Source organism: Ochotona curzoniae, unplaced genomic scaffold (genome assembly GCF_017591425.1).
Source record: "Ochotona curzoniae isolate NIBS_2020 unplaced genomic scaffold, NIBS_Ocur_1.0 contig_1811, whole genome shotgun sequence".
Classification (NCBI taxonomy): Eukaryota; Metazoa; Chordata; class Mammalia; order Lagomorpha; family Ochotonidae; genus Ochotona; species Ochotona curzoniae.
This window is the reverse complement of record NW_024465203.1, coordinates 643,259-657,139: the sequence shown is the minus strand read 5'-3', so window position 1 is coordinate 657,139 and position 13,881 is coordinate 643,259. Positions and strand designations below refer to the sequence as shown.

The 13,881-nt window shown below is 61.3% G+C and overlaps 1 pseudogene; it reads right to left on the bottom strand.

Annotated features, from left to right (window-relative positions):
- Positions 1–9,972: 9,972 nt before the first annotated feature.
- Positions 9,973–13,881, bottom strand: part of LOC121148769 — a 31,518-nt pseudogene continuing 27,609 nt past the window's right edge.

Genomic DNA, 13,881 nt, shown 5'->3' with positions numbered 1-13,881 from the left:
TTTACCGACAGCACCCCACCAGACCCCACGGGTACTCACACGCGAGGCGGTTTAGGTGCCCTGGGCCTGGAGAAGACCGGGGTCTCTGCCCCCACCTTACAGCGATGACTGTGGCCCAGACCACGGCGGTGTTCCGTCCGGCAGAGGCGCCCCAACCGAGTGCCACCTTGATGAGGGTTGAAACCCGCCCCTTGTCCTCAGACATGAACAGCCATACCTGTCCTGCTGCCAGCTTTTTGCAGGCGGTGACAGGGGAAAGCCAGGATTTTACACCCTGCCCCGCACCAGCCCCCACGGTTACTCACAAGCGAGGGGTTTCAGTGCCCCCGGGCCAGGAAAAGGCCGGAGTCTCTGCCCCCGCTTTGCCGTGGGGACTGTGGCCCAGACCCAGGCGGGATTCCGTCCGGCAGAGGCGCCCCCACCGAGAGCCACCTCAATGAGGGTTGAAACCCGCCCCTTGTCCTGAGACGCAACCCGCCCTACCTGTTCTGCCACCAGCTTTTGGCTGTCAGGGACAGTGGAGAGCCAGGATTTTACCACCAGTCCCCCGCCAGTCCCCGCGGGTACTCACACGCGAGGGGGCTTAGGTGCTACCGGGCCAGGAGAAGGCTGGGTATCTGCCACGACAAGTGGCAGGGATTGTTGCCCAGACCCGGGCGGGTTCCGTCGTCAGAGGGGCCCCCACCGAGAGCCACCTCAATGAGGGTTGAAACCCGCCCCTTGTCCTGAAACGCGACCCGCCTAATTGTCCTACCGCCAGCTTTTGGCTGGCGGGGACAGGGGAGAGCCAGGATTTTACCCCCAGAGACCCCGCAGGTTAACACCCGCGTGGGGACTTAGGTGACCCCAGGACATGAGAAGGCTGGGGTCACTGACCCCGCCTTGCGGCGATGACTGTGGCCGAGAACCTGGCGGGGTTCCTTCCGGCAGAGGCGCCCCAACCAAGTGCCACCTCGATGAGGGAGGAAACCCGCCCCTTGTCCTGAGACGCGACCCGCCCTACCAGTCCTGCTGCCAGCTTTAGGCTGGCTCATACAGGGGAGAGCCACGATTTTACTCCCAGTCCTCGCGGGTACTCACCCGCGAGGGGGCTTAGGTGCCCCCGGGCCAAAGTAGGCCGGGGTCTCTGCCCCCGTCTTGCGGCGGGGACTGTGGCCCAGACCCTGGCGGGGTTCCGTCCGGCAGAGGCGCCCCCACATAGTGCCACCTCGATGAGGGTTCAAACCCGTAACTTTTCCTGAGACATGACCGGGCCTACCTGTCCTGCCGCCAGCTTTAGGCTGGCAGGGACAGGGGAGAGCCAGGATTTACACCCAAGACACCGCTAGTGCCCGCGGGTACTCACCCGCAAGGGGGCTTCAGTGCCCCTGGACCAGGAGAAGGCCGGGGTCTCTGCCCCCACCTTGTGGCGGGCTCTATGTCTGAGACACTGGCGGAGTTCCGTCCAGCAAAGCTGCCCCCACCGAGTGCCACCTCGATGAGTGTTGAAACCCGCACCTTGTCCTGAGATGCGACGCGCCCTACCTGACCTGCCACCAGTTTTTGGCTGGCGGGGACAGGAGAGAGCCAGGATTTTACCGCCAGCTCCCCGCCAACACCCGTGCTATTCACCTACAAGGTTGCTTAGGTGCCTGCAGGCCTGGAGAAGGCCCGCGTCTCTGCCCCCACCTAGCGGAGGGGACTGTAACCCAGAACCCGGAGGCGACTGTGGTCCAGATCCCAGCTGGGTTCCGTACAGCAGAGGCGCCCCCACCTAGGGCCACCTCAATGAGGGTTGGAACCCGCAACTTGTACTGAGAAGCAAACCGCCATACCTGTCCTGCAGCCAGCTTTTGGCTGAAGGGGACAGGGAAGAGCCAGGATTTTACACACAGCCCCCCGACATCCCCCACAGGTACTCACCCGCAAGGGGATTAGGTAATCCCGGGCAAGGAGAAGGCTGGGGATTGTGGCGCAGACCCTGGCTGGGTTCATTCTGGCAGAGACACCCCAAACGAGTGACACCTCAATGAGGGTTGAAACCCGACCCTTGTGCTGAGACGCGACCCACCATGCATGACCTGCCGCCAGCTTTTGGCTGGCGGGGATATTGGAGAGCCTGGATGTTACCCCCATCCCCCCGCCAGCGCCCACGGGTACACACCTGCGAGGCGGCTTACGTGGCCCCGGGACAGGAGAAGACCGGTGTCTCTGCCCCCGCCTTGCGGCGATAACTGTGGCCCAGACCACGGCGGTGTTCCGTCCGGCAGAGGCGCCCCAACCGAGTGCTACCTTGATGAGGGTAGAAACCCGCCCCTTGTCCTGAGACGCGATCCGCCCTACCTGTCCTGCTGCCCGATTTTGGCTGGCGTTGACAGGGGAGAGCCAGGATTTACACCCAGTCCCCCGCCAGCCCCAGCGGGTACTCACTCGCGACTGGGTTTCAGTGCCCCCGGGCCAGGAGAAGGCCGGGGTCTCTACCCACGCCTTGCGGCGGGGACTGTGGCCCAGACCCAGCGGGGTTCCGTCCGGCAAAGGCATCCCCACAGTGTGCCACCTCAATGAGGGTTGAAACCCGCCCATTGTCGTGAGACACGGCCCGCCCTACCTGTCCTGCCGCAAGCTTTCGCCTGGCGGGGACAGAGGAGAGCCTGGATTTTACCCCCAGCCCCCCGCCAGTCCCCGCGGGTACTCACAAGCGAGGGAGCTTAGGTGCCCCCGGGACAGGAGAAGGCCGGTGTCTCTACACCCGCCAAGTGGCAGGGACTTTGGCCCAGACCCCGGCGGGTTCCGTCGTCACAGGAGTCCCCAGAGAGTGCCACCTCGATGAGGGTTGAAACACGCCCCTTGTCCTGAGACGCGACCCGCCCTACCTGTCCTGCCGCCAGCATTTGGCTCTCGGGAACAGGTGATAGTCTGGATTTTAACCCCAGCAGCTCTCCAGTCCCCACGTGTACTTCACACGCGAGGGGACTTAGTTGCCCTGGGCCAGGAGAAACCCGCCCCTTGTCCTGAGACATGACCCGCCCTACGTGTCCTGCCACAAGCGTTTGGCTATCGGGGACAGGGGAGAGCCAGGATTTTACCCGCAGCCCGCCGAAAGCCCCTGCAATTACTCACACGTGAGGGTGCTTAGGTGCCCCCGGGCCAGGAGAAGGCCGGGGTCTCTGCCTTCGCCAAGTGGCAGGGACTGTGGCCAAGACCCCAGCGTGTTCCGTCGTCAGAGGAGTCCCCAGAGAGTGCCACCTCGATGAGGGTTGAAACCTGCCCATTATCCTGAGACATGACCCGCCATACCTGTCCTGCCGCCAGCTTTTTGTAGGCGGGGACATTGCAGAGCAAGGATTTTACCCCCAGGACCCGGCCAGCCACACGGGTACTCATCCGCGAGGCGGCTTAGTTGCCACCGGTCCAGGAGAAGGCCGGGGAATCTGCCCCCGCCAAGTGGCAGGGACTGTGGCCCAGACCGCAGCGGGTTGTGTCCGGCAGAGGATCACCCACAAATTGCCACCTCGATGAGGGTTGAAACCCGCCCTTGACTTGAGACGCGACCCGACATACCTGTCCTGCTACCAGGTTTGCCTGGCGGGGACAGAGGAGAGCCAGGATTTTAAACCCATCCCCCAGCCAGTCCCCGCGGGTATTCACCCGTGAGGGGGTTTTGGTACCCCCGGGCCAGAAAAAGGCCAGGGTCTCTGCCCACGCCTTGAGGAGTGCATGTGGCTGAGACACTGGCCGGGTTCCGTCTGGCAGAAGCGCCCCCCAGAGTGCCACTACAATGAGGGTTGAAACACTCCTGTTGTCCTGAGACGTGACCCGCCCTACCTGTCCTGCTGCCAGCTTTTTGCTGGCGGGTACAGCGGTGAGACAGGATTTTACAACCTACCCCCCGCCAACCGCCACGGGTACTCACAAGCGAGGGGGTTTCGGTGCCTTCTGGCCTGGAGAAGGCTGGGGTCTTTGCCCCCGCCTTTCGCCGATGACTGTAACCCAGATACCGGCGGGGTTCCGTCCAGCAGAGGCGCCGCCACAGAGTGCCACCTTGATGAGGGTTGAAACCCGCCCCTTGTCCTGAGACGCGAACCGCCATACATGTCCAGCAGCCAGCTTTCGCCTGGCGAGGACAGGGGCAAGCCAGGATTTTACCCCCAACCCCCGCCAGCCCCTCCGAGTACTCACACGCAAGGGGGCTTTGGTGACCCCGGTACAGGAGAAGGCCGGGGTCTCTGACCCCGCCTCGCGGTGATGATTGTGGCCGAGAACCCGGCGGTGTTCCGTCCGGCAGAGGCGCCCAAACCGAGTGCCACCTCGATGAGGGCTGAAACCCGCCCATTGTCCTGATACGCGACCCGCCCTCCCTGTCCTGACGCCAGATTTTGGCCAGCGGGGACAGGGGCGAGCCAGGATTTTACCCCCAGCCCGCCGCCAGCCCTTGCGGGTATTCACCCGCGAGGGGGCTTAGGTGACCCCGGGGACAGGAGAAGGCCGGGGTATCTAACCCTGCCTTGCAGCGTGCACTGTGGCCGAGACCCCGACAGCGTTCCATCCGGCAGAGGTGCCACCGCAGAGTGCCACCTCAATGAGAGTTGAAACAGGACCCTTGTCCTGAGACGCGACACACCCTACATGTCCTGCTGCCAGCTTTCGCCTGGCGGGGACAGGGGAGAGCCAGGATTTTATGCCCAGCCCCCCGCCAGCCCTGCAAGTACTCACCCGCGAGGGGGATTTGGTGACCCCGGGCCAGGAGAAGGCCAGGGTCTCTGACCCCGCCTTGCGGCGATGACTGTGGCCCAGACACAGGCTGGGATCCGTCCGGCAAAGCCGCCCCCACCGAGTGCCACCTTGATGAGGGCTGAAACCCGCACATTGTCCTGAGAGGCGACCCGCCCTACCTGTCCTGCTGCCAGATTTTGGCCAGCGGGGACAGGGGCGAGCCAGGATTTTACCCCCAGCCCCCCGCTAGCCCCCGCGTATACTCACCCGTGAGGGGGCTTTGGTGCCCCCGCGACTAAAGAAGGCGGGGGTCTCTAACCCTGCCTTGCAGCGTGCACTGTGGCCGAGACCCTGGACGGGTTCCATCCGGCAGAGGCGCAACCACAGAGTGCCACCTCAATGAGGGCTGAAACCCGCCCATTGTCCTGAGACGTGACCCACCCTACATGTCCTGCCGCCAGCTTTCGCCTGGCCGGGAGAGGGGAGAGTCAGAATTTTACGCCCAGCCACCCGCCAGTCCCCGCGGTTACTCACCCGCGAGGGGGCTTTGGTGTCCCCGCGACAGGAGAAAGCCAGCGTCTCTAACCCTGCCTTGCAGCGTGCATGTGGCCGAGACACTGGCCGGGTTCCGTCTGGCAGAAGCGCCCCCCAGAGTGCCACTACAATGAGGGTTGAAACACTCCTGTTGTCCTGAGACGTGACCCGCCCTACCTGTCCTGCTGCCAGCTTTTTGCTGGCGGGTACAGCGGTGAGACAGGATTTTACAACCTACCCCCCGCCAACCGCCACGGGTACTCACAAGCGAGGGGGTTTCGGTGCCTTCTGGCCTGGAGAAGGCTGGGGTCTTTGCCCCCGCCTTTCGCCGATGACTGTAACCCAGATACCGGCGGGGTTCCGTCCAGCAGAGGCGCCGCCACAGAGTGCCACCTTGATGAGGGTTGAAACCCGCCAATTGTCCTGAGACGCGAACCGCCCTACCTGTTCTGCCGCCAGCTTTTGGTTGTCGGGGACAGGGGAGAGCCAGAATTTTACCCCCAGCTCCCCGCCAGCCCCCTCAGGTACTCACTCGTGATGTGGATTAGGGGCCCCCGGGCAAGGAGAATGCCGGGGTAACTGACCCGGCCAAGTGGCAGGGACTGTGGCCCAGACCCTTGCGTGTTCCGTCCAACAGAGGCGCCCCCATCGAGGGCCACCTCAATGAGGGTTGAAACCCGTCCCTTGTCCTCAGACATGATCCGCCCTACCTGTCCTGCTGCCAGCTTTTTGCAGGCGTGGGCAGTTGGGAGCCAGGATTTTAACCCTAGCCCCCACCAACCCCGCGGGTACTCACCCGTGAGGGGGCTTATGTGACCCCGGACGGGAGAAGGGCGGTGTGTCTGCCCCCGCCTTGCGGCAATGACTGTGGCCACGAACCCGGCGGGGTTCCGTCCGGCAGAGTCGCCCCAACCGACTGCCACCTTGATGAGGGTTGAAACCTGCGCCTTGTCCTGAGACATGACCCGCCCTACATGTCCTGCCACCAGCTTTTGGCTGTCGGGAACAGGTGAGAGCCAGAATTTTACCCAAAGTCCGCCGCAAGCCCCTGCAGGTACTCACCCGCGAGGGTGCTTATGTGCCCCCGGGCCAGGAGAAGGCCGGGGTCTCTGACCCCGCCTTGCGGCGATAACTGTGGCCGAGACACAGGCGGGGTTCCGTCCGTCAGAGGAGTCCCCACAGAGTGCCACCTCAATGAGGGTTGAAAGGAGCCCATTATTCTGAGACGCGACCCGCCATACCTGTCCTACCGCAAGCTTTTGAATGGCGGGGACATGGAGAGCCTGGATTTTACCCCCAGCACCCCGCCAGCGCCCACGGGTACTCACCTGCGAGGCGGCTTACGTGGCCCCGGGACAGGAGAAGGCCGGTGTCTCTGCCCATGCCTTGTGGCGATAACTGTGGCCCAGACCACGGCGGTGTTCCGTCCGGCAGAGGCGCCCCAACCGAGTGCCATCTTGATGAGGGTAGAAACCCGCCCCTTGTCCTGAGACGCAATCCGCCCTACCTGTCCTGCTGCCAGATATTGGCTGGCGTTGACATGGAAGAGCCAGGATTTTACCCCCAGCCCCGCGCCAGTCCCCGCGGGTACTCACCAGCGAGGGGGCTTAGGTGCCCCCGGGAAAGGAGAAGGCGGGTGTCTCTGCCCCCGCCAAGTGGCAGGGACTGTGGCCCAGACCCCGACAGGTTCTGTCTTCAGAGGAGTCCCCAGAGAGTGCCAGCTCGATGAGGGTTGAGACCCGCCCCTTGTCCTGAAGCGCGACCCACCCTACCTGTCCTGCCGCCAGCTTTTGGCACACGGGGACAGTTGATAGCCTGGATTTTAACCCCAGTGACCCTCCAGTCCTCGCGTGTACTTACAAGCGAGGGGACTTAGTTGCCCACGAGCCAGGAGAAGGCCGTGCTCTCGGCCCCCGCCTTGTGACAAGGACTGTCTCCGATACCCCGGCGGGGTTCCGTCCGGCAGAGGAGCCACCACCGAGTGCCACCTCGATGAGGGTTGAAACCCGCCCCTTGTCCTGAGATATGACCCGCCCTACGTGTCCTGCCACCAGCTTTTGGCTGTCGAGGACAGGAGAGAGCCAGGATTTTACCATCAGCCCCCTGCAAGCACCTGCGGGTACTCACCCGCAAGGGTGCTTAGGTGCCCCCGGGCCAGGAGAAGGCCGGGGTATCTGCCACCGACAAGTGGCAGGGATTGTTGCCCAGACCCCGGCGGGTTCCGTCGTCAGAGGAGTCCCCAGAGAGTGCCACCTCGATGAGGGTTGAAACCTGCCCATTATCCTGAGACGCGACCCGCCATACCTGTCCTGTCGCCAGCTTATGCCTGGCGGGGACATTGGAGAGCCAGGATTTTACCGACAGCACCCCACCAGACCCCACGGGTACTCACACGCGAGGCGGTTTAGGTGCCCTGGGCCTGGAGAAGACCGGGGTCTCTGCCCCCACCTTACAGCGATGACTGTGGCCCAGACCACGGCGGTGTTCCGTCCGGCAGAGGCGCCCCAACCGAGTGCCACCTTGATGAGTGTTGAAACCCGCCCCTTGTCCTCAGACATGAACAGCCATACCTGTCCTGCTGCCAGCTTTTTGCAGGCGGTGACAGGGGAAAGCCAGGATTTTACACCCTGCCCCGCACCAGCCCCCACGGTTACTCACAAGCGAGGGGGTTTCAGTGCCCCCGGGCCAGGAAAAGGCCGGAGCCTCTGCCCCCGCTTTGCCGTGGGGAATGTGGCCCAGACCCAGGCGGGGTTCCGTCCGGCAGAGGCGCCCCCACAGAGTGCCACCTCAATGATGGTTGAAACCCGCTCCTTGTCCTTAGACATGACCCGCAATACATGTCCTGCCGCCAGCTTTTGGCTGTCGGGGACAGTGGAGAGCCAGGATTTTACCCCCAGCCCCGTGCCAGTCCCCGCGGGTACTCACACGCGAGGGTGCTTATGTGCCACCGGGCCAGGAGAAGGCTGGGGTATCTGCCACCGACAAGTGGCAGGGATTGTTGCCCAGACCCGGGCGGGTTCCGTCGTCAGAGGAGCCACCACCGAGTGCCACCTCAATGAGGGTTGAAACCCGCCCCTTGTCCTGAGACATGACCCGCCCTACGTGTCCTGCCGCCAGCTTTTGGCTGTCGGGGAAAGGGGAGAGCTAGGATTTTACCCCCAGAGACCCCGCGGGTATTCACCCGCGAGGGGGCTTAGTTGTCCCCGGGACATGAGAAGGCCGGGGTCACTGACCCCGCCTTGCTTCGATGACTGTGGCCGAGAACCTGGCGGGGTGCCGTCCAGCAGAGGCGCCCCAACCGAGTGGCACCTCGATGAGGGTTGAAACCCGCCCCTTGTCCTGAAACGCGACCCACCCTACCTGTCCTTCCGCCAGCTTTAGGATGGCTCGGACAGGGGAGAGCCACGATTTTACTCCCTGTCCTCGTGGGTACTCACCCACGAGGGGGCTTAGGTGCTCCCTGGCCAGAAGAAGGCCGGGGTCTCTGCCCCCGTCTTGCGGCAGGGACTGTGGCCGAGACCCCGGCGGGGTTCCTTCCGGCAGAGGCGCCCCAACCGAATGCCACCTCGATGAGGGAGGAAACCCGGAACTTGTCCTGAGACATGACCTGGCCTACCTGACCTGCCGCCAGCTTTTGGCTGGCAGGGACAGGGGAGAGCCAGGATTTACCCCCAAGACCCGCTAGTGCCAGCAGGTACTCACCCGCGAGGGGGCTTAGGTGCTCCCAGGACCAGAGAAGGCCGGGGTCTCTGCCCCCGCCTTGTGGTGGGAACTGTGGCCGAGAACCCGGCGGGGTTCTGTCCAGCAGATACTCTGTCACAGATTGCCACCTCCATGAGTGTTGAAATCCGCCCCTTGTACGGAGATGCGACCCAACCAACCTGTCCTGCTGCCAGCTTTTGGCTGGCAGGGACAGGGGAGAGCCAGGATTTTACCTCCAGCCACCCACAACCCCGCAAGTCCCCGCGGGTACTCACCCGCAAGGGTGCTTAAGTGCCCCTGGGCCAGGAGAAGGCCGGGGTCTCTGCCCCCGCCTTGTGGCGGGGACTGTGGTATATAACTCGGCGGGGTTCCTTCATGTTGATGTGCCCCCAATGAATACCACATCAATGAGAGTTTAAACCTGCGCCTTGTCCTGATACGCGACCTGCTGTAACTGTCCTGCTGCCATTTTTGGCTGGAGGGGACAGGGGAGAGCCATGATTTTACCCCCAACCCACCGCCAGCACCCGCGGGTACTCACCATGAGGGGGTTTCGGTGCCCCCGGGCCAGGAGAAGGCCGGTGTCTCTGCCCCCCCCCTTGCGGTGATGACTGTATCTGATACCCCGGCAGTGTTCCGTCCGGAAGAGGCGCCCCACCCGAGTGCCACCTCCATGAGTGTTAAAACCCACCCATTGTCCTGAGACGCGACCCCCCCTACCGGTCCTGCTGCCAGCTTCTGGCTCCCGGAGACAGGGGAGATCCAGGATTTTACCCCCGCCCCCCACTAGTCCCTGCGGGTACTCACCTGCCAGGTGGCTAAAGTGCCCTCGGGCCAGGAGACTGTCGGGAACTGTGGCGCAGATTCTGGCGGGGTTCTGTCCGGCAGAGGCGCCCCTAAATAGGGCCACCTCGATGAGTGTTGAAACACGCCACTTGTCCTGAGACGTAACCCGCCCTACCGGTCCTGCCGCCAGTTTTTGCATTCGAGGACAGGGAAGAACCATGATTTTACCCCCAGCCCACCGAAAGCTCCCGCGGGTACTCACCCGCGAGGGTTATTAGGTGCCTCCGTGCGAGGAGAAGGCCGGGGTCTCTGCCCCCGCCTTGTGTCGATGACTGTGGTCGAGACACTAACGGGGTTCCGTGCGTCAGAGGCGCCCCAACCGAGAGCCACCTCGATGAGGGTTGAAACCCGCCCCTTGTTCTGAGACGCGAACCTGTCCTGCAGCCAGCTTTTGGCTGGCGGGGACAGAGGAGAGCCAGGATTTTCCCCCTATCCCCCCGCCAGCTCCCGCGGGTACTCACCCGCGAGGGGGCTTAGGTGCCCCCCGGCCAGGAGAAGGCTGGGGACTGTGGCCTAGACACTGGCGTAGTTCCGTCCAGCAGAGGCGCCCCCACCGAGAGCCACCTGGATGAGGGTTGAAACCCGACCCTTGTCCGGAGACGCGACCCGCCCTACCTGTCCTGCTGCCAGTTATTGCCTGACGGGGACAGGTGAGATCCACGCGCGAGGTGTCTAGGTGCCCCGGGCCAGGAGAAGGCCGAAGACTGTGGCCCAGACACCGGCGTGGACTGTGGCCCAGACCCCAGTGGGGTTCCTTCCATCAGAGGCGCGCCCACTGAGAGCCACCTCGATATGGGTTGAAACCCGACCCTTGTCCTGAGACGCGACCCGCCCTACCTGTCCTGCTGCCAGCTTTTGGCTGGCGGGGACAGGTGAGATCCAGGATTTTAACCCAACCCCCCGCCATCCCCCACGAATACTCACCCGCGAGGGTGCTTAGGTGCCCTTGGTCCAGGAGAATGCCGGGGTCTCTGACCCCACCTTGTGGTGGGCTCTATGTCTGAGACACTGGCGGAGATCCGTCCATCAGAGGCGCCCCCACCGAGTGCCACTCGATGAGTGTTGAAACCCGCCCCTTGTCCTGAGATGCGACGTGCCCTACCTGACCTGCCGCCAATTTTTGGCTGGTGGGGACAGGAGAGAGCCAGGATTTTACCCCCAGCCCCCGGCCAACACCCATGCTACTCACCTGCAAGGTTGCTTAGGTGCCCGCAGGCCTGGAGAAGGCCTGGGTCTCTGCCCCCACCTAGCGGAGGGGACTGTAGCCCAGAACCCGGAGGGGACTGTGGTCCAGACCCCGGCGGGGTTCCGTACAGCAGAGGCGCCCCACTTAGGGCCACCTCAATGAGGGTTGGAACCCGACCCTTGTCCTGAGAAGCGACTCGCCTTACCTCTCCTGCCAACAGCTTTTGGCTGGCGGCGACCAGGGAGAGCCAGGCTTTTACCCCCAGACCCCCGCCAGCCCACGCGGGTCCTCACCAGCGAGGATGCTTAGGTGCCCCCGGGCCTGGAGAAAGCCGGGGTCTCTGCCCCCGCCTTGTTGCAGGGACTGTGGCACAGACCCAGGCTGGGTTCGTCCGGCAGAGGCGCCTAAACTGAATGACACCATGATGAGGGTTGAAACCCACCCCTTGTCCTGAGATGCGACCCGCCCTACCTGTCCTGCCGCCAGCTTTTGCCTGGCGGGGACAGGGAAGAGCCAGGATTTTACCCCCAGGTCCCCGCCAGCCCCTGAATGTACTCACCTGCGAGGGGGCTTAGGTGCACCCGGGCCATTAGAAGGCCAGGGAATGTGGCCCACACCTCGGCGGGGTTGCGTCCGTCAGAGGCGCCCCCACCAAGAGCCACTTCGATGAGGGTTGAAACCCGCCCATTGTCCTGAGATGCGACCCGTCCTACCTGTCCTGCCGCCAGATTTTGGCTGGCGGGGACAGGGGAGATCCAGGATTTTACCCTCAGCCCCCGCCAGCCCCCACGTGTAATCACCCGCGAGTGGGCTTAGGTGCCCCCGGGCCTGGAAAATGCCGGGGACTGTGGCCCAGACCACAGCGGGGTTCCGTCCAGCAGAGGCGCCTCAACCGAGTGCCACCTCGAAGAGGGTTGAAACCCGACCCTTGTCCTGAGACGCGACCCGCCCTACGTGTCCTTCCACCAGGTTTTGCCATGCACCCTCGTGGGAAAACCCGGAAGAGGCTCCTGATTCAGATCGGCATACCATTGCCCGTTGGATCTTCCTCTCTGTCTTTCCTCTCTATATATCTGTCATTCAAATAAAAAAAATTATAAAAAAATAAATCTTTGAAAAGCTAGTTGGGCTGCTAGAAATGAATAGAACCTTAGATATTCACCTTTTTGGCTGTGCTTGCAGTTGGACTAGCAGCATATCAGATAAAACCATCGCCTATATGTGGCCCAGGCATTGCAATCTTTTGGGGAATGAGTGAATGCATACAAGATCACTCTGTCTGCATCTCTCTCTCTCAATGCTCACATGCAGATTGCCCAGGGAGTTGACTGCCCCGAGGCCATGGAGGGGCGATAAGGAGGAAGGCCTCTCTTTTCTCTTCCTCTCCCTTGGTTCCCCCTTGCTGCTCTTCTGTCCACTGCAGTCCTAGCTGGACACCCTCTGTGGAGACACCTGACACCAAGTGCCCAAGTCCTACACAGGAAGTTAGGGAAACCTGCAATGTCGTTTCAATAAAAGCCCTGGAGCATTTCAGCTTTAACCAACTTATTCTTGCAAGACATATCAAATGTCAGTCACAAGTCCAAGCTTAATTTGAAAACTGTTTGTGAGATTCTGCTTTAATCAGGGAAAAGTTCATTAGCTCTCTGTGAACTCAAGTAAATGTGAAATTCTGAACAAAATGTTAAACATAAATTTAAAAGGTAGAGGGAGCGCAAGATGGAGAGATCTTCCATCTCCAGTTCATATTTCCAGTGACAACAATAGTCAGGCCTGGGTCAGACTAAACCAGGAGCCAGGAAATCTACCAGGTCTTCCATGTGGGTGCAGGGACCCAGCCTTTGGCCTGTCTTTTCCTACTTTCCCAGATGCATTAGCTGTGACTTGGTCACAGGCATCGTGGCTGTAATAGCCTAGTGTTCTAATATGGGGTGCTGGCATACACCTTTCTGAGATGACCTCTGTCAGAGCACAAGCACTGAGCCATACTAAGTGACAGGAGTCGTGTACTATAGCCACACTGAAGCCATTTTGAATATAGAACTATGCGCCAGTGGAAAATCCCTGGCTGGCTAGATGCTTGGGAAAGAAGTTATGAAGCCAATCACACGCTTAGCTTCAATTGTTTGTAGTAACTGTTTTAGAATGTGATTTATGCTGTACCTGCCGACATCTTGTTACTAATTACCTATGCTATTGTTGATATGCTGGTTACTATTGTGGATATGGTGGCTGCTCAAGAACAATCAGTCTGGAGACCATGGCTTGCGTCCTAGTTTCTCCTTTCCTCCCTGAGCCTTAGTTACTGAGGAGTATAAAAACTCTCAATTAAAATCAATAAACTGACAGCTTGATCAGACATCCTGTCTTGCTGTCCATTCTTCGTGTCTCTTGTCCCCCAATCTCTCCTAGGTGGTTGCGACCCCCGTTGACTGTCCTGCTGGACGGGACAACTAAGTAGCTCCTTCAGATGTATCTCTGTCTTTCTTGGATTTGAGAAATTCTCCATGGCCATAGAGTGGGCTTTGCCTGCCTACTTTCCCTCCCCTCCCCCCAGCTAAAAGTCTGATTCAGGCAGAAATGAGGGAAAGCTTTTTGAAGCACAATGGGGAGAAGAGAAGAGAACATCCCTTGACAAGTGATACTGAGTGTGGCTCTGCAGCAGGGGCACACAATCAACAAAGGGCTGAGGAGACAGAGCCTACTGACAGAGCCAGCAAGAGGGCCTGAGTCCTACTCTCTCAGTGCTTGGTCAAACCACTGCTTGTTTCTCAGTCCCGGGGTTCCAGGGCTTCTACATGGTATGTTATAAATTTCTGCAGGACTTTGTCCACTACTAGCTACAAAATTCTAGTTGAGCAAAGCCCTTTGCATCACCTGAGGACATGCAGTCCCAGAGACCAACCATTGCCAAGCCCACA